This window comes from Symphalangus syndactylus, chromosome 14 (assembly GCF_028878055.3).
Source record: "Symphalangus syndactylus isolate Jambi chromosome 14, NHGRI_mSymSyn1-v2.1_pri, whole genome shotgun sequence".
Lineage (NCBI taxonomy): Eukaryota > Metazoa > Chordata > Mammalia > Primates > Hylobatidae > Symphalangus > Symphalangus syndactylus.
Window position 1 is genome coordinate 26,057,727 of NC_072436.2, and position 19,517 is coordinate 26,077,243.

The 19,517-nt window shown below is 43.6% G+C and overlaps 1 long non-coding RNA gene across 1 annotated transcript; it reads right to left on the reverse strand.

Moving 5' to 3' along the window:
- Positions 1-10,591: 10,591 nt before the first annotated feature.
- On the reverse strand, positions 10,592-19,239 carry LOC129463174 (uncharacterized). Its single transcript, XR_008651042.2, has 4 exons — positions 19,200-19,239; positions 18,402-18,670; positions 12,698-12,775; positions 10,592-10,687 (listed from the first exon to the last, which is right to left on the reverse strand). It is a non-coding gene; the product is annotated as an uncharacterized lncRNA (long non-coding RNA).
- Between the last annotated feature and the right edge of the window lie 278 nt (positions 19,240-19,517).

The window sequence follows — 19,517 nt, forward strand, 5'->3', positions numbered from 1 at the left end:
GAGTCTACCTCTGGAGCAATGCCTCCCACAGTATTTCTGTAGGGGAAAGGATAGAAACTCACTTCTCAGGTTCCTCCAATCACCATGCACATGTCAGTCCCTCAGCTATCAATGCAAGGGAAACCCAGAACTTAGATTTGAGCTTTCTCACCATCTCCACGGTCAGATATCTCCACTGCCAAAGGGTTCATTCCACCTCTGGGTTTATCTCTTTCTTCATGCTTCTTCCTGGCAGCGTCCTGTTGAAGCTTACCTTCCCATCTGTGTTTGCATCCACTCCCTAAAATCTACAAGACAAACCAATAAAATAAAAGCCTCCTCCCCTCACTTAATCCACGGTTCTTTTTTCTTCCTGCTTACAAATTTCTTGAACTTGTGTGTCTGTCCTTGCTGCCTCCACTTCTTCATCTCTCATTTGTGTCTGATGCAACAGGGCAATGAAGTGTCCTTGTGGTCCCTGGTGACCTTCTCATCACTCAATCCCAAGGCCTTTTTTTAGTCTTCATCCAATTTAACCTCCTGGTAACATGTGACATGCTGCCAGCCAGCTGCTCCCTCTTTCTAATGCTCTCTCCTCTTGGCTTCTGTGACCCATCTCTTTACTACTCTGTCTATTTCTCCAGTGCCCTCTTCCTGGTCTCTCTTGGCATCTTTTCTTCCCTGATCTGCATGCCACCTATATGGTGTACATCCTCATGTATTTATAAGTAAGTAGGTATTTATTTCTTGTCTCCTTCCCAAGAGGATTTAAATAGGTGGCACAAATATACACTACACTAGGATAATAAAATAGGGAATAAGATGCAAGTGGTGGAGAATTAAGAGTAAATTGGCCGGGCGTGGTGGCTCACACCTTTAATCCCAGCACTTTGGGAGGCTGAGGCGGGAGGATCACTTGAGGTCAGGTTTGGCCAACATGGCGAAACCCCGTTTCTACTAAAAATACAAAAATTATGCGGGTGTGGTGGTGCATGCTTGTAGTCCTAGCTTCTCAGGAGGCTGAGGCAGGAGAATTGCTTGAACCCGGGAGGCGGAGGTTGCAGTGACCTGAGGTCACGCTACTGCACTCCAGCCTGGACAACACAGTGAGATTCCATCTCAGAAAAAAAAAAAAAAGAGTAAACTGTAGCCATAATAAATGAAGAAGACAAAACATGATTCCAAAAGACACTATAAAATCATTAGTCCACCCAACAAATCTGATCCTGTGACTCTCCTACCAAAAAGATTCCAATGATGCATGATTGTCCAACTCCCTATATAGCCTGTCACAGTCTAATCCCAGTGGGCTTTTCCAGGTCATTTCCTGTTTTTGAGCCTTGCTACAAGCTGATCCCTCTTCTTAAAGTGCCCCCCTGTCCACTTTCCTCTTCCTGGTGCTGCCTACTTGACAAATAGCTACTTGGTTTTTAAGACGGCTTCAACATCACCACTTCTGTGAAGATTTCGCCTGTAAAATGTATCACTCCTTTATGGTAGCAAATAAGTAAACTTCTGTAAACCTCAGTTTCTGCATCTGGGCAATGGGAATAATAATAGAACCCTAATTCATTGTGAGGATTAAATTAGACACACATGCAAAGTGCTTAATATAGCACCTGGGATATTGCAAGCATTTACTAAATGTCAACTAGTATTTTACCTCCTTATAAATGGAGGGAACAATAGTCCATAAGACTAAGGTATGTTCCCAAGTTAATTAGGATCCACTGATACAGTTAGCCTAGGGCACAGGCTATTCTGTCCCTGCCATATATTCTCTCAAAAGTTATTCTTCCTCAGTTCCTGGCTGTCCCCTTCTGGAAAATCCTTTCTAATTCCAACGTTGATCCCCTCAAGTTTAGACACTACTAGCTTGTTTAACTTTATCGGCACACATGTGAGCACAGGTGTGGATCTTGACCGGCTTCAGCTCTAATCCTGTTGCCTCGGTCTTGCTGAGATCATTGTCTCTATAACTCACTACTAAAAGTCTGGTCTCAACCTGCACCAGGATTGCCAAATAGATTCAGAAGTCAAGGAGAAGGCGTCCCATGCCAGTAGCCAGCTGAGTAGAGGGGCTGCCAGCCCCAGCCAAGGCATTTGCTGACCCTCAGTGCCAGGAAGGCCTGGGTGACCTTAAGTCTGTTACGCAGGGGCAATGAACTGTGGTAGCTGCCAGGGGTGGGTTCCTGAGGGCCACCTCAGCAGCCTTCTGCCTACCCCACCTGGCAGGGCATGGATGTGCGTGCAGGCCTGTGTGTGTCTCTCTGTGTGCAACTCTCCTCTTTGGTGGATTCAGGGTCCTTGTGTCATTTTTCAAGGTGTCAGTCAAGAAGCATCCTTAGACTGGAGTCAGAGCCTCACATCACAGTTACTCAGCAACATGTCTTCAACCAGTGGCTGGGGAAAGCTCATAATAATTATACCAATACTAAGGTATGGCTGGTATTATCCAAAGTGAGAAAAGAAGAGAGTAGGCTGAAGAGGCCGAATAGCTCCCACAAAGTCACGCAGCTTGTCAGTGGTGCAGACGACAGCCCAGCTCTCCTGACCCTGGGCATGGGTTTTTGCTTTCATGTCTCATGCCCCTGTCAGGAAAGAAAAACACACGAGAGTCCTTGGATGACCATATATGGCACCCTACAAATGTAAGCTACAGTGTTACTATCTTGCACTTGCAGTAAGTGCCTCATAAGAACATGCTTGGGATGACACATATGTGGATCTGCCTCAAGGAGGGAAATCCCAGACCCTGGAAAGCAGGCATTGCACATAAAAATGAAGAATGGGCTGAGTGAGCACATGGCAGCGCCGTGTTGGGTTCCAGCTCTGAGATCTCATGCAGGACTCTCTCAGCTTCTCTAGCTGTAACACGAGAGGTTGGCGGAGATCACATTGAAGTTCCCCTTAATAAGGGGTTTTCGTGTGGTGTCAAATCGTTCCTCTGAGAAAAGTATTAAAAAAAATTATAGTGAGCACATGGCATCTTGCCTGTGTGTGGAGCTGACAAAACACTTCCCATTGTATGTTCACATGCCAAAGCATGTTTCATTTTATCTTATCTTATGTAGCACATTCTTTTTCATCCTCCATGGTAATTGCGTACTTGATTGTCGGTGGCATCCTCCCTCTGAAGTACTCCAGGTAGAACACCCATCATGTTCATGGCTGACATTTTACCACCCATGGACCTCGAGGAGAGGACCAAGTGGGGTGGTCTCCGTCATGGGACAGATAAGGACAAACCTGGAGAGAAGTGTGTGAGGCCACAGGCACTAAAAGCTTCCAGGGGTGGCAGTCAGAGAGGGCAGCTGGGAGAGGTGGCACAAACTGGCTGCATGCACCTGCATCTGGTCTGGTCCACACAGTGTTTAGAAGAAATTTGAGTTGCTAAAGTTGGAAATCAGGATATTTCACATTAAAAATCAGAGTTTGGGGCTTCTGCTGAAAAATGGCCACCTTTGGCCAGTTGCCTCTGTGCAGAGGGTACATACTGCCCAGTCCAGCCGGAGCCCATTCCACCTGCTCTCCTCAAACCAGTCAACTGCATTTGTGGCACCTGCTCTGAGTACCCAGCCTCATGGGGGCTAAGTCATGCTCAAGAAACTTATCAGGAATTACATTTCTCAAATGTGATGCTGCAATCTGATCCAGTTTTATTGGTGCCATAAATGGACTGCCAAAAGATGTGAGGTTTTTGCACACTTAGGTGGATCTTGTTTTCCAGATGAGGCTATGAAAGCAGAGCTTCTATGCTGGGATCACTTGTTTCATGCTAGGCATTGACTGTTCTAAGTGTTTTAACTGCCACAATCACCTCATGCACGAAGGAGCTACTAATATCCCCATTTCATGCACAGAGAAACTGCAGTACAGAAAGGTAAAGCAGTTTGCTCTATGTCACACAGCCAAGAAATGGTCATACTGGGATGGGAAACTAGGCAGTCAGGCTCCAGGGAACTCCCATACATGCTGCTATACCAACCATCTGGGCACATAAGAGCTAGTCTGTGTTCTCATTTGTGAAGGGACTGCCAGGAATCCCTGCCTCACAGGGAGCAAGGGAGAGAATGCACATGAAAGCATTTGATAAGTTGCAATGTGCACCATAAATGTTAGCTGTTACTGATAATTATTATAACCTGCAGGTCAGGATTCTAGCTGGGGGCCTGTGGCCGAGGCTACCCAGCTTGTCATTCTCTCTCCAGCTACAGCTCTGGGGCTGCAAGAAGGGGAAAGGGTGTTATTAGCACCGATTCTTGAAATTCCAACGTGGTATGAATAAGGAATCAATTACAGGCTACACTGCAGGGTGGCCGCTGAGGTGTGGGGACTGGTTTTCAACAGCACAAAGACAAGTTTATTCCAATACCACTTCCTCCATCACAGAGCTAAGCCCACCCACGGTCCCTGCTCCGTGCTGGGAGGTCTAGGCTTGCCCACTGCCGGGGAGAACAGGTGGATTCACACGCCCTCTCCCTGAGCCGTTCCCAGGGCATCCACGGACAGGTGTGCATTTTATGGACGGCACACAGATGCTGACCAAGTAAGCAAGTGGGTGCTGGAATCTAGTGCAGGCTCTTTCTCAAGTTGTGTGCCCTGGTGTGGGCTGCACCTGCAGGAGGAAGTGGTGCCTTTCCAAAGGTGTGCCTGTGTGCCTCTGGGGTGTGTACTCAACTGGTCTGCCCAAAGGAGGCACCATTTTTAGTTCATGCAAAGGCTCCACCTGAGCTAGTGGAGGCCGTGGTTGTGCACCTGAAGGAGGCAGACAACAGACTTCTTGCTGCTCAGGAACCTACCCTTATACCCAGCTCCTGATTCCTCATCAAGGCCTATGCTCTCCTCCTCTGCAGGCTCACAGTTCTGTCCAGTCCATATTCTGCCATGACTTTGTGTCATTCATTTCCCCCACCCCCCTACAACCTCTTCTGATCCATGACAAGGTGGCCGAGGGCCAACTCCAAGATCCAAGGCCTGAACCCCATTTGCTGTCCCTTTGGCCTCTGTCCTGGGTTCTTTTCCTGGTAATCTCCTAACACCCCCACCTCACTGCCTGTATCTACTAGTTCCCCAGCCACAGACCGCAGAATTCTCCTAAATCCTGGAGCAAAACTGCAGATTCCTGGCTATAGATAACCTGCCTGACCAGACTTCCAAGTGCCACTATGATAATATTGCCTGATGCTGCACTCCACCCACCTGTGAGTCTAACCAGCCTGGTCCCCCACTGTTCACTGTTTGCTTCCACCAGAGCTGGGGATTGCCTGTGACTGTGTCATCAGCCTGTCCTGCCTGGCTGAGTGTCTGGGATCAGATTGGGCCAGCAGGTCACTTTCCTCAGGACCATTACACCCTAAGGGTGAAATTGGGCTTGCTTCAGACCTTCCTGTCTTGTGACTGGACTGTCTTGTGATTGAATAAGCTGTCGTGCTCAGACAAGTCCAGAGGGATGACACAGTGGAATGTGCTTTGTTACCTCGGTCTGTCGGAATACTCCCAGAACACAGAAGGTGCTCAATACACAGATTCTGAACCTTGTTGGCTGTCACTGCTGCAGCCATTTTTACCTGAAAGGTGATTTAGAATTTCTGCAGGTGAGTGTGGTGGCGGTTGCAGGGAGTTAAAAAATTCTCCCTCTTCCTACTGAGATGCACACATGCCCCCTTAGAGGCGTACCCTCTTGGAATAACTGCAGAGAGTTTCTTTGTTGACATTCACTCAGAAGTGACAAGCACATGTCTAGAGGAAGGGACAGGCTCCTCCATTTCTAACTTGCTTTCTGCACCATTTCTAATGATGTGCTTTTTTACTCCCATCAGCTTGGCTGTCTGCCTTTGCTCAGCAGATAGTTTTGGGGATGGAGGTGGTTGCACCCCAAGCTTGCTATAAGCCTAGATTGGTTCAGCAGTCCCTAAGATTGAGCTGACCTGGGCTGGACACCCAGCATCCCTTATCCCCCTCCCCTAAACCCAAGCTGGCTGGTGATCCGGAGGCCAATGCTACTCTGGAAAGGGCCCCATTCCTCCCTGACAGAGGCCCAGGGAAGCCACCAGATCAGGTTGGACCAGCAGGCCCCTGAGAGGCACTGATGCCACTCTCCAGCCCAGAAGAGGCAGGTGCCAGTCCTGGAACATAAAGTCAAGCTTGGGGATGTCAGGGGCATTGGCTCCAACACCTCCCTGGCCCTCCTCTTACCCACAGGGGCTGACAGGGACAGGACCCATTATTCCTGTTAATACATGGTCTGGGAAGTGATAGGGCACATACGAGGACCAAGCCAGAGGGGAAGCCAGAAATCCTACTGCCTGGCGACCCCCTCTCCAAGTCTTTGGAGGAGTCATTCAAGGGCTTCGTTGGCAGCTGGGCTTCTCTGGTGATCTCAGCGGTCCAGGCTTGTGCAAGTCCCCCAAGCTCCCACCCACACCCACGCTCCACCAGCCTGGTGGGGCCCTGACTCATTCCCGCCTGATTGGGCAACCAGCTTTTGGAGATTGACCTTGGAAATAGCAGCAGTGAGGCCGGCTGGAAGCTAACTGGGAAAAGCATCCATAGGATTTATGCTGGCCTCAGCGAGGCAGTGTTTGGTGAAGTAGGAGGCATTGGACTATACTGTCTTTCTTCCTCTCGGTCTCCCACCATGCCCCTCCTCCCATCCTCTGGAATCTTCCGGCCCATATGCTGCTGCCTTTCACTCCCTAGTGGTCAGATCTTCTACCTGGGGGTCCCCATCCAGGGCAATGCTTGCTGCGGAAGACCATCTGTCCAGCTGTCCTCTCGGCTTCCCTACTAGACCCCATTCCTCCGAGAGTCCCTACTCCCCTCTGTGCACCCCTGGCCACATCTCCTAATGCCCCTAACCCTCCTTGGGCCCCCACCCTTTCACCCATCCCACCTTTCTCTGTACATCCTCTTTTCTTCATCCCCATCCCTCTAGACACACACACCTTTTTTTGTGTTTTTTTTTGTTTGTTTGTTTGTTTGTTTGTTTTTTGAGATGGAGTCTCGCTCTGTCACCCAGGTTGGAGTGCAGTGGCACGATTTCGGCTTACTGCAACCACCACCTTCCAGATTCAAGTGATTCTCCCACCTCAGCCTCCCAAGTAGCTGGGATTATAGGCGCTTGCCTCCAGGCCCAGCACACACACCTTTTTTTGGCATCCTGATTTATTTCCTCTCAGGTAGCTGTTAGGTTGAAAAGGCACTGATAATCTAGGTCACTCTACTTGGAGAAGGAAATCATTGTTGTGTATTATCTTTCCTGGTAGCATCTGCATCCCTAACTGTAGGAAGAACTGAAAGAGGTCTGCCATGGTAGGATTGCAGACATTAGGTGAATGGGAGAAATTTGCAGTTAGAAGGGTCTTTCTGTTCACTATCAAATCATGCCATATACTGAGGGAATTACCCAAATTGCTCAAGAGTGGCTCTTTCTTCTCTTCCTTTGGTCTCCATCTCTCCAGGCTTCTAAAACCCTGAGTTGTGGCAATGCATGTTTTAAAACGAGGTCCTATTGAAATATAGGCTGATGTGTTTGAGGTCTGGTAAAATGTTCAGAGTGTTTATATACATTCTGGTGTATCTTGGACTGTGCTTTTTTAATTCAGATGCTGTCTGATTTTTAAACGGATTGTGGGTGAAAAAGAAAAGAAGGGGAAAAGCAACAACTTTCTGTAGCATAATAATGATATTTTAACTTGAAATTGATCAAAAAAGGGCTAGAAAACACTTTCTATGAACGCTTATTCAAATGTCCCAAAGAATCTCAATGAATTCTTATAAATGAATTTCATGATTACTCTGTAGTGAGCAGTGAAAGGAACACAGCTGCAGACAGAAAAACTAGGAATGTTGCTCTGGACTGGGTGATATATGCTAATGATCTGGACACCTGTACCTAGCCACTTTGCCATAGAAAAGCTAAAGGATTACTGATATGTAATTTTTACAACTGTTCTGCTTCTATATTATTTGGGGGAAAAATAGGATTTTGCCAAAAGCTGACTTACACTGTGATATTCCTGAACGTGATGTGAATGTGTAATTACAACTGGAATGTCCTGCCTGGAGGCAGTAGGGGGCCCATCGCCTGCATGCAACAGTGCCCTGGAATCCCAGCCCAGGATTTCAGCTCAGTCTGTGCAGCCGGCTGTCAGTTTAGGTTTTTGTCGACATCTGGGATCTGATGCTCAGATAGAGAATACCATGAAAGACCCACAGGGGCCTGGAAATTGCCCTGTTTAACTGTTGGGACTACAGTTGTCTCATTGCAGTGCCTGGTGTGTTTTCTGGGCCAGTTTTGATGTTTGAGTTGAGATGTTAGAGGTGGTTAGCATGGTGACTGTATAGGAAAAACACTCCTTTCCCCCATATATTCTCAGTACTTCATTTATGACACCAGATATGTGAGCTCTTCTGACACCAACCAGTTCTCCAACACTCCAGGATACCAACTGGGTGTCCTACAATTTAACTCAATTCTAACACTATTTATAATTAATGCAGTCCCCACAGGTTAAGGGCTCACTCCTACCAGATTGCCTCCTACTTCAGATGCCAGTCGAAAGTAGTACATCCCCAGGTTACCCACTCTTCTGTCTGACTTGGCTACAAATTGGGAGTTCCCACAACCTCCTCCCCAGATTTGATAATTTGCTCTGACAAATTATTCTCACAGAACTTGGAGAAAGACTTATGCTTATTGGCTTATCATAAAGGATATGATAATGAATACAGATGAACAGGCGGATGAAAAGGTACACAGAGTGAGGTCTGGAAGGGTCTGATTGCAGGAGCTTCTGTCTCCAGTGAGTCAGGGCACACCACCTTCCTGGCACATAGATGTGTTCACCAACCCAGATCTCTGAACCCTGTACTTCAGCGACTTTTATTAGGCTTAATCAAGAAGGCATGAACGGTTATTAATTCAACCTCTAGCCCCTCTTCTTTCCTGGAGGATAGGGGTGGGGTGTGGCTGAAAGTTCCAAGCTTCTAATCACGGCTTGGGCTTTTTGGTGACCAGCTTCCACCCTGAAGCTATCCAGGAGCCCATCAAGGGTTGCTTCATTAGAACGAAAGATGCTCTTATCATCCATGAAATTCCAAGAGATTAAAAAAAAAAAGAAGAAGAAAGAAATTCCAAGAGATTTAGTCCATAGCTTCCACCTCTAGCTTGCTCATGGTCTACATAGCTGTTGAAGTGTAGGAATAACATTTGTGTTCTAGGCAGGAAGTAGAAGGAGGTGAGGAAGAGTAAAAAGGAAGGTGCAGTCTCCAGCTGCCTGTGTCTCTTTAAAGAGTTTTTTTCTAGGCCAGATGTGGTGGCTCACACATGTAATCCCAGCACTTTGGGAGGCCGAGGTGGGCAGATCATGAGGTCAGGGGTTCGAGACCAGCCTGGCCAACATAGTGAAACCCCGTCTCTACTAAAAATACAAAAATTAGCCAGGCATGGTGGCCGGTGCCTGTAGTCCCAGCTACTCAGGAGGCTGAGGCAGGAGAATCGCTTGAACTGGGGAGGCAGAGGTTGCAGTGAGCCAAGATTGTGCCACTGCACTCCAGCCAAGGCAACAGAGAGAGACTCTGTCTCGAAAAAAAAAAAAAAAAAGAGTCTTTTTCTGTGCACTATGCTCCCCCCAACAGCTTCTGCTCATGTTTCCTTAGCTAAAATAATGTCACATGGCCACACAGTTTTAAAAGAGGCTGAAAAATGTGGTCACTCCTGATAAAGTTGGGGTTGTGTTACTCAGGAAGAACAGGAGAGTAGTACTGGGTAGGCAAACAGTCTGTAATTGTTGTCTGATTATATCTGACTCAAGAAGGTTGTGCTTTTCGGTAGTCTTGAATAGTTATTTTTCTATGCTGAGGATTTGGAGATGTTAAGTGAGGTGAAAAGTATCTGTATATACACAAAGCCCATGGATGAAACTGTAATCAGGTTTAAAAATTAATATGGCCCTTCAATCCCTTTAAGAGTCCCTTGATCACTGATCTAATCTGTTTGGTCAGCTTTGAAAACAATGGCTGAGGGTAGTTCTGGTTTAAAATGGCACCTGATTAACAGCCTTTAATACAGCATCTCTCAGGCTGGGCGCGGTGGCTCACGCCTGTAATTGCAGCACTTTGGGAGGCCGAGGCGGGTGGATCACGAGGTCAAGAGATAGAGACCATCCTGGCTAACATGGTGAAACCCCGTTTCTACTAAAAATACAAAAAATTAGCCGGGCGTGATGGTGGGCGCCTGTAGTCCCAGCTACTCAGGAGGCTGAGGCAGGAGAATGGCGTGAACCCGGGAGGCGGAGCTTGCAGTGAGCCGAGATGGCGCCACTGCACTCCAGCCTGGGCGACAGAGCGAGCGAGACTCCGTCTCAAAAAAAGAAAAAAAAAAATACAGCATCTCTCAACTTTTCAATAAAGTACCTAGGAAGCCATGGCAGGGAGTGGTGAGGGGAAAGCTCATAACCAGCCTCAAAACTAAATCTAATGGACAGTGCTGACCTAGAATTTCAGAAGAATCTTTAATGCAGATGAATGATGGTTAACTTCAATTCATGTGGCTCATGAAACACAGCTTACCTGAAAACTCAAGACCATTCAGACATCACCACTGTTTAGCTCTTCACTCAAAGACCCAGCTGTCCCTCTGCTGTGGGTCCTGTGAACCAATCCATATTGATTCTCCTCCTCCTTCTTTGTTATTTGTTTGCATCTATTTAAAGACAGCAGAAATCCCCCAGAAGTTAACTAGAGAGTAAATAGTGGAGCTGGGGAGGTGCATGTACGTGTATAGACATTAGGGTAAGGAACCACAGTAGTACCCCTATCCTGGGTCATATAAGCCCTACAAGTAAAGAGCTGCTAGAGTGGGTATGGAGAGAAAAAGCTCTGTTGGAACCTGTCGGAACTATAGCTTTTCAAGAATCACATTGGCTGAAAGTATGAGGTGTAGAGTTTAAATGGATGAATACCCAGCAGAAGTCAGGACTGGACTGGATGTTATGTACTCCAATCTGCTCTTCAGCTGTGTGGCTAAGAATGGAGTTTGACCTTCACACAAATAGAAATGCAGTTAGGGAAAAATCCACACACATAATTTGTTGTCAAATACTGAGTTAGATAGCATTCGCGTTCTAAATTAAACATGACTGAGAGGCAGTCTAGCATTGATACTCTGGAACCAGACTGTCTGTGTTCAAATCCTGACTCCACCACTTAGAGCTCTGTGACCATGGGCAAGTTACCTAATGTTGATGTCTCAGCATTCATATATGTAAAATGAGGTTAATAATGCTTCTTACTTCATAGAGTTGTGAGATTGCATGAGTCAATACATAGAAATACTTGGAACAGCACACAGTAAGCACTCAACAAATGCAAGCTATATTATGATGATGAGGATTATGATTTTAAAAATCATAAGATCATAAGAGAAAGAATCAATATAATATGAAACATATAAATAAATTACAGAAACAAAGGAATGGGAATAGCAGATTGAAGATTCAGAGACCAAATGTATTTTCAAAAATAATGTAAATGCAGGCTCCAAAGAAAATTTTAGGAGGCTGCTTGATATCCTCAGTAAAGTAAAAGAAGATGGGGGTCTTTATGAAGCAGGACTTAAAACCACAAAGAGATAGAATAAGATGGCAAAATATTAAAATGCACATTGAACCAATAAAGAACAGAATTGATAACACAGGAGAGGAAAGCAGAAATATGTGAAGAACAAGCTTGGAAAGTCCTCCAAGAATGCAGAACGGGGAAAAAAAATCAAGTGAGAGAATAAATACAGAAAATAGAAAATCGAGACATGACTCAGAACAGAACAAATGGGATAGAAATAATTACTTAACTATGGTATAATATAAAAGAATATTTTCAGACTGCCAGAAAGAGCCTTATATATTGATTAAAAGTGATTTCCTCCTTTTGTATCAAGTCAATGGAAAGAGACTCACATTTAGGCACACCAGGCGAAATGAGTGAAGCATTCAGGCTGAGGAGGCAAGTTTAAAAATTAAACTAGCTGGCCAGGCGCGGTGGCTCATGCTTGTAATCCCAGCACTTTCGGAGGCCGAGGTGGGTGGATCATGAGGTCGGGAGTTCAAGACCAGCCTGACCAACATGGTGAAACCCCGCCTCTACTAAAAATACAAAAATTAGCCGCGTGTGGTGGTGTGTGCCTGTAATCCCAGCTACTCAGGAGGCTGAGGCAGGAGAATCACTTGAACCCGAAAGGTGGAGGTTGAGCCAAGATTGCGCCACTGCACTCCAGCCTGGGCAACAGAGCTAGACTCCATCTCAAAAAAAAAAAAAATTAGATTGGCTGTATACATCTCCTCTGTAATATTAAATGCTAACAAGAGATAAAAGCATAATCGTTTGCCAGTGATATTATTATCCACCTGGAATATGTAACAGAAGCAGCAGAAAAAATTTCCAGAATTAATAAGCAAGTTCATTTTCATGATCAGTTTAAAACTAATATTTGAAAGCAACAATTTTCTTATTTCCTAGAAATAAAAGTTTACTGGGGTGCTGGGAGACTGAATGACACCTTTGATAGACTCATGGAGCATGGACGCAGGCGAAGGAAGCCTGATAAGCCCTCCTCTCTTTAGACTGAGACCCCAAAGTGATGTCTGCACCCTAGGAGTAATGTTGAACCAGAAGTAAATAGACCTTCAGAGGGGGTGCGAACTCAGCTTTACTTAACTAGTCTCTGAAGCTGGATTAAAGTGATCCCAGGGTATGAGAGTTTCCAGGCACATGGCAGAAGTAACATAAATTTGCCCTGGGAAAAAATATAATAGAGGTTTAATTCACCAGGAAGATATAACAACACTAAATATGTAGGTATCTAATAATATTATTGTTTGAGCTAAGTAATAGCAGAAATACTGTATATCCAAACTTGAGGGATGCAGATAAAACTTTTCCTAGAGGAAAATATGTATATAAATATTAATATATGTATAACAATTATATATTGAATAATATGTAAATATATATTATATAAATTAATATATCAAAATAAATATATAAAATGTGTATATATATAAACAAGCTAAAGATGGGAGAAATTAGCTAGTAGTATCAAGATTTATTACAAAACTATAGCAATTAAGATTTTGTCATATTAGTTCAAAGATGGACAAATTTATCAATGAATTAAAATAGTAAAACAGATACGTGAACCATTAATTATGTCAAAGGTGACACTATAGAGCACAGGTGAAAGGAATGTCTTATCAATGAATGTGTGGGGATATTTAGATACCCATTTGGAAAAAAATAAAACTTGGCTTTCGCTTCAGACATACACAAAAACAAAATGTAAATAAGTGATTCTTTTAAAGAAAAGGCAAAATAATAAAAGTCTTAGATGGTAATATAAAAGAATATCATCATGATCTCAGCATAAGGCAAGACTCCTCAAATAGAACATAAAAAGCACTAACCATAAAGAAAAAGACTGACATATACAACTGTCTTAGTCCATTTTGTGCTGCTATAACAGAATGCCACAGACCAGGTAATTTATGAAAAACAGAAATTTATTCTCTTACAGTTCTGGAGGTTGAGAAGTCCAAGATCAAGTCACCAGCAGCTTGTGTGGGCCTTCTTATTGCCTTCCTACTGCATCCTTACACGGCAGAAGGCAGAAAGGGCAAGAGGCAAGAGAGAGTGAGTCTGCTCCCACCAGCACTTCTTTTTTTCTCTTTTTGAGACGGATCTCACTCTATCACCAAGGCTGGAGTGCAGTGGTGTGATCATGGCTCACTGCAACCTCTGCCTCTCAGGTTCAAGCGATCCCCTTACCTCAGCTTCCTGAATAGCTGGGACTGCCAGTGCATGCCACCACACCCAGCTTATTATTTTTGTTATTTTTGTTGTTGTTGTTGAGACAGTTTCACCATGTTGCCCAGGCTGGTCTCAAACCCCTGAGCTCAAGTGGTCTGTCTGCCTTGGCCTCCCAAAATGCTGGGCTTACAGGCATCAGCCATTGCCCCGGCCCCGACAGGCATTTTTTAAAGTGGCAGTAATCTATTCATGAGGACAGAGTCTTCATGACCTAAACACTTCCCCAAAGATCCTTCCTCCCAACACTGTTACGTTGGGGATTAAGTTTCCGACATACAAACTTTGGTGAGGAGGAACAAAAACATTCAAACCATAGCAATGACTATGTTAAAATAAAAACTTCTGTTCATCAAAAATAACATTAAGAAGTAAAAAAGAAGTCTGGGCTCGGTGGCTCACGCCTGTAATCCAGCACTTTGGGAGGCCGAGGCAGGCGGATCACTTGAGGTCAGGAGTTTGAGACCAGCCTGGCCAACATGGTGAAACCCTGTCTTTACTAAAAATACAAAAATTAGCCAGGTGTGATGGTGTGTGTCTGTAATCCCAGCTACTTGAAAGGCTGAGGCAGGAGAATTGCTTGAACCCAGGAGGCAGAGGTTGCAGTGAGCCGAGATCACGCCATTGTACTCTAGCCTGGGTGACAAGAAAGAAACTCCATCTCAAAAAAAAGGAAGTAAAAAAGAGAGCCATAGAGGAAGAAGGCATGCAAAACATTTGGCAAACAAAGGGCTTGTGTCTACAATATGTGAAGGTCCAGAGCTCACAGGATCTTAGGGTATGTTTATATTTTACTTTGGTAAATAATGACAGTTTTCTGAAATGGTTGTGCCAAGTTGTAACCTAAAATGCAACGGCTGGAGCCAAAGTTTCAGGGAATGCAGATACATCACAAAAGCTGAGCTAAGTTAGCAGTCTTGAGACAAGAGAAGAGCAGCTAGAGAAAACGTGCAAAACACTGAGGTGAAAATGGTAATGGCAAAGCATAAGATAGAAATGAGGAAGCTTACGCAATAAAGTGAAAATAAAGGTTAAAAAAGATTAAACAGAAAATGGTAGATGTAGAAAACAGTCAAAGGACATCCAGCATAGGCATAATTGGCTTCCCTGGAAAAAAAGAGAAAATCAAAACAATGCAAAATAAAAAATATTTAAAATATAATAGAAGACAGGTGATTTCTTATAAAGTTAGATGTGCACTTACCAAATGACCTAGTAATTCTACCCACTCCTAGGTATTCACCAAGATAAAACATATGTCCACACAAAGACTTATATATGGGCTGGGTGCGGTGGCTCATGCTTGCAATTCCAGCACTTTGGGAGGCTGAATTGGGCAGATCATGAGGTCGGGAGTTCAAGACCAGCCTGGTTAACATGGTAAAACCCCATCTCTACTAAAAATACAAAAATTATCTGGGAGTGGTGGCACGTGCCTGTAATCCCACTGCTCAGGAGGCTGAGACAGGAGAATTGCTTGAACGCAGGAGGCGGAGGTTGCAGTGAACTGAGATCCTGTCACTGCACCCCAGCCTGGGCGACAGAGTAAGACTCCACCTCAAAAAAAAAAAAAAAAAAAAAAAAGACATATACGAGCACTTATAAAAGTTTTAGGAATTTGACAAAAATGGTTCCATATCTCATTCAAAAGAATAGATTTTAAAATAATCAATAAGATTTAAAAAGTGATAATGAAAGAGCTTTCACTATCAACATTTAAATAATATTTTACAGTTAAAGTTTTTAAAAATAAAATGTTATACTATTATAGAAATAGGCAAGCTGATCAGTAGAACAAAATAAATAGGCTGTAAACATGTGTTTGTGTGTTTATAGCTAATAAGTGTGATGTTTAAATCAGTGGGAAAAAGTATTAGCTATTTAATATAGAGAGCTAGTATAATTATTAGTGCCACATGTCAGGAGCTAATGAAACTTCTGCAAAGGACCAGCTATTAAATATTTTAGGCTTTGTGGGCAACACCGTCTCTGTTAGACAACCACTTAACTCTGCCACTGTAGCATGAAAGCAGGTACAAATAACTATATTACATTCTAAGTAATTTTTAAAATTTCAAACCTCTGTTTTTAAACACTTGAAAATAATACACTGACAAATATGGTGGCTTGCTTTTATGTAACTGGCACCTGATAGAATTAAAATTGACCCAAAGAGGTCACCAAAAATATATCTTACCTGACAAATTAATTAACATGGGTTAGGGTCAGGATGCGAGGCAAAGAAACAGAAGAGTGCTTTGGACAATGAGAATTAAATTACTGATCTCTCATTCTATACAGCAATTCTCCTGTCTTACAAAGATGTCCTAGTGTCTCTCTCATCTTAAAAGCAAACAACAAAATCCTCTTTAGTCACTCTTTATCCCATTGGTATGTCCATTTCTACAAAGCATCATTGCCTGAAGTGTTCTTATGTATTAATATATATTGGTTTATTTATTATTTGCCTTTCTACTCTAGGAACTGTGATCCATGAGGGAAGGATTTTTCTTTCTTTCTTTCTTTCTTTTTTTTTTTATACTTTAAGTTCTAGGATACATGTGCACAACGTGCAGGTTTGTTACATATGCATACATGTGCCATGTTGTTGTGTTGCACCCGTTAACTCGTCATTTACATTAGGTATATCTCCTAATGCTATCCCTCCCCCCACTCCCACCCCACGACAGGCCCTGGTGTGTGATGTTCCCCACCCTGTGTCCAGGTGTTCTCATTGTTCAATTCCCACCCATGAGTGAGAACATGCAGTGTTTGGTTTTCTCTCCTTGCGATAGTTTGCTCAGAATGATGGTTTCCAGCTTCATCCATGTCCCTACAAAGGACATGAACTCATCCTTTTTTATGGCTGCATAGTATTCCATGGTGTATATGTGCCACATTTTCTTAATCCAGTCTATCATTGACGGACATTTGGGTTGGTTCCAAGTCTTTGCTATTGTGAATAGTGCTGCAATAAACATACGTGTGCATGTGTCTTTATAGCAGCATGATTTATAAAGGATTTTTCTTTCTTCCTCACTGAAGGAGACATTTTCAATTTATATTCTGACCCATAGAAAATAGAAGGTTTCTAGGTGAGCTTATTTTGTACCTGGCTGCCTAAAGAACTCTTCCTACCTATTCCTCCATTGAAGAATCACAAACAAGTGCCTTGTGAGGAGGCGCAGGTCTCAGGGATCCAGACCATAATCTCACAGCTAGAATGTAAGGGTAAGAAAATATGAATGCCCCTTTTGGGAGGGATTGCTAAAGAAGTAACATTCAATAGTTGGATATTTGATTGTTTTATCAATTGCAATCTGTCAGCTTTATGTTGAAGGCATACTCACATCTCTAGAAGAGCCAATGAACTTCCCTGTCAGACCTTGCCACACACACTTTGGAAGAGGAGAGGGAAGAACAAAAAGAGAAGAGGAGGAGGAAAAGAGGAGCTTTGAGAGAGTTCAAAGTCAGGGAGACAAGCGGGCTACAGTGGTAGAATCAGTAAAGGATTAAAATCTTTCCTGAGTTAGTTCCTTTTTCCTGTTGCTATTTCTTGAGATTCTTTCTTTTGAGCCCTCCTGGCACTTGGTCCTCTTTCTCTAGGACAGTTCACTTAATGAAAGGCTCTCTGGCCTGGGGTAGGCCCTGGCCAGCTATGCTCTAGAATGTAGAAAAGTACGCTATTAATTGAGCCAAGATTAAGTTTATCCCAGGATTAAATTTAGGCCTGGATTTATTCTAGGCTTTGGGCTAGGAGATCCAAAAGCTTCATTATGGTTCATGTTTAGCCAGCTGAGCTCACAATGTTTAGCAAATCCTTGTGAGGATTTGGGCCCAAAGTCCTGTAGTGACAAACACTTTTGCATATTTTTAAAGGAGGTCGTGGAAGAGATGAGTAGCCGACCATAACTTTGGGGGTTTGGTGTTATGGGAATTGCTCCCTCACTTGCTATGGGGAAAAATGAATACTATATGACCATAATAGTTTGCTGAAAATTGTCTCTGCTATTCCTGCCAAAAATGGATGGAGAAGATTATTTGAGAGAAAAGAATAAGAAAATGGATCCCCTTGAAGAAATATGAGAGAAGGAAGCTAATCCTTGGTGACAGCATAAGAGACACTCAAACTGACATTAAGAACACATTAAGTAGTCCAGAGAGTGGAAAAATAGCTAAACTTATATGAAGGTGCTTGATACAAAGGTATGTCATGTTCTGAGGCCTGACCTTTCCTGAGAAGCTGACAGGCATGGCATTTATGATGGAAAAACAACCCTGGAGGCACAGAAAAGCTGATGGCCACAGACTGCAAAGGGATCAATTAGAGAGAAGAAAACTGCTCTCTGGTACAGAAAGAGTGTTTAGAAGAGAAATTGGCATCTTGGTGTTGCTGCAATTATCCCCTCTCTTTTTTGAATCACCAATTTCTCATTCTATTCAGCAATTCTGTTGTTTTACAAACATGTCATAGTGTCTCATCTTAAAAACAAACAACAAAATTCTTTTTAGTCACTCTTTATCCCATTGGTATGTCCATTTCTTCAAAAGCCTATTACCTCTTATGCATGTATTTGTTTGTTTATTGTTTGCCTTCCTGCTATAGGAACTCTGATCGATGAAGGCAGGATCTTTTTATTCTTCTTCACTGCTATTTTGTCCTAGAATAATATTTGGCACATAGCTGGGGCTCAATACATATTTCTTGATTGAATGCAAGAAGTTCAGTGGCATGAAGATATGAGATATAGTCATCCAGGTAGAAACAGATTTCTTTCAAAGGTAATTGTAGATTCCAAGGACAGATACACTGGGCTGACCTCTGACCCTAGGAGTAATAGAAATAGCAATTCCATAATCCAGTTGGTTATAGACCAGGAATGACAAACACATGGCATGCATGTTGCCACTTCCCCATTCTGCTTTCAGACAGACATCATTAATCTATCACAGCACTTGTTCCTGAAGAGAGTGGTTACTGCCTCCCTGATTACTGAATCCATAGCACAAATGGAAGGATAAAATTTTGCATGGAAAGATAGGTTTTGGAGACCCTATCAATATGAAAGGCCTAGGTTCTTCTATAAATAATGTTGCTTGACCATTAATTCCAGAGTGTGACTACGGAAAAGAAGGAATAGTGGCATGGCTTTAGTTTTGTCTTTTCTAAACAACCTAAATGGCAGCACAGTTCAAGCACCCCACATGTACCCATCAAGGGGACCAATTGGAGAGCTCAGCATTTAGCCAGGGACAGATGCCAAAATTCACTCAAGAAAATCTGCCAAAAAAAAGTAACATCCAAAAGCACAGGACAGAGACATACTCTATGGCCATGACTGGGAGCTGTAACTCACCTTCTCAGAGAGCTCCAGGGAAGTGCCTAGACAGGATGCTGAGAATGAAAGAAAAGCACGGGTGAGACCAAAACAGGGGCAACTCTTACCCTATTTCTGAATATTTTTTATGGGGAAGGAGGTAAAGAGGATGAGGGTAACGGGGGATGTTCCTTTTATTAAAGTGCGGGTGGAATGAATACTTGACTTGTAAAGTTGGGACTTACTACAACTAGCACAAAATCAATAAGAAAGGAGAGTCAACAAGTATTTACAAAGCCTTCAATGGCCTGCATGGGGATCAGTGCCTAGAAACAGTCTTTCCCATGGCTCTGTCCT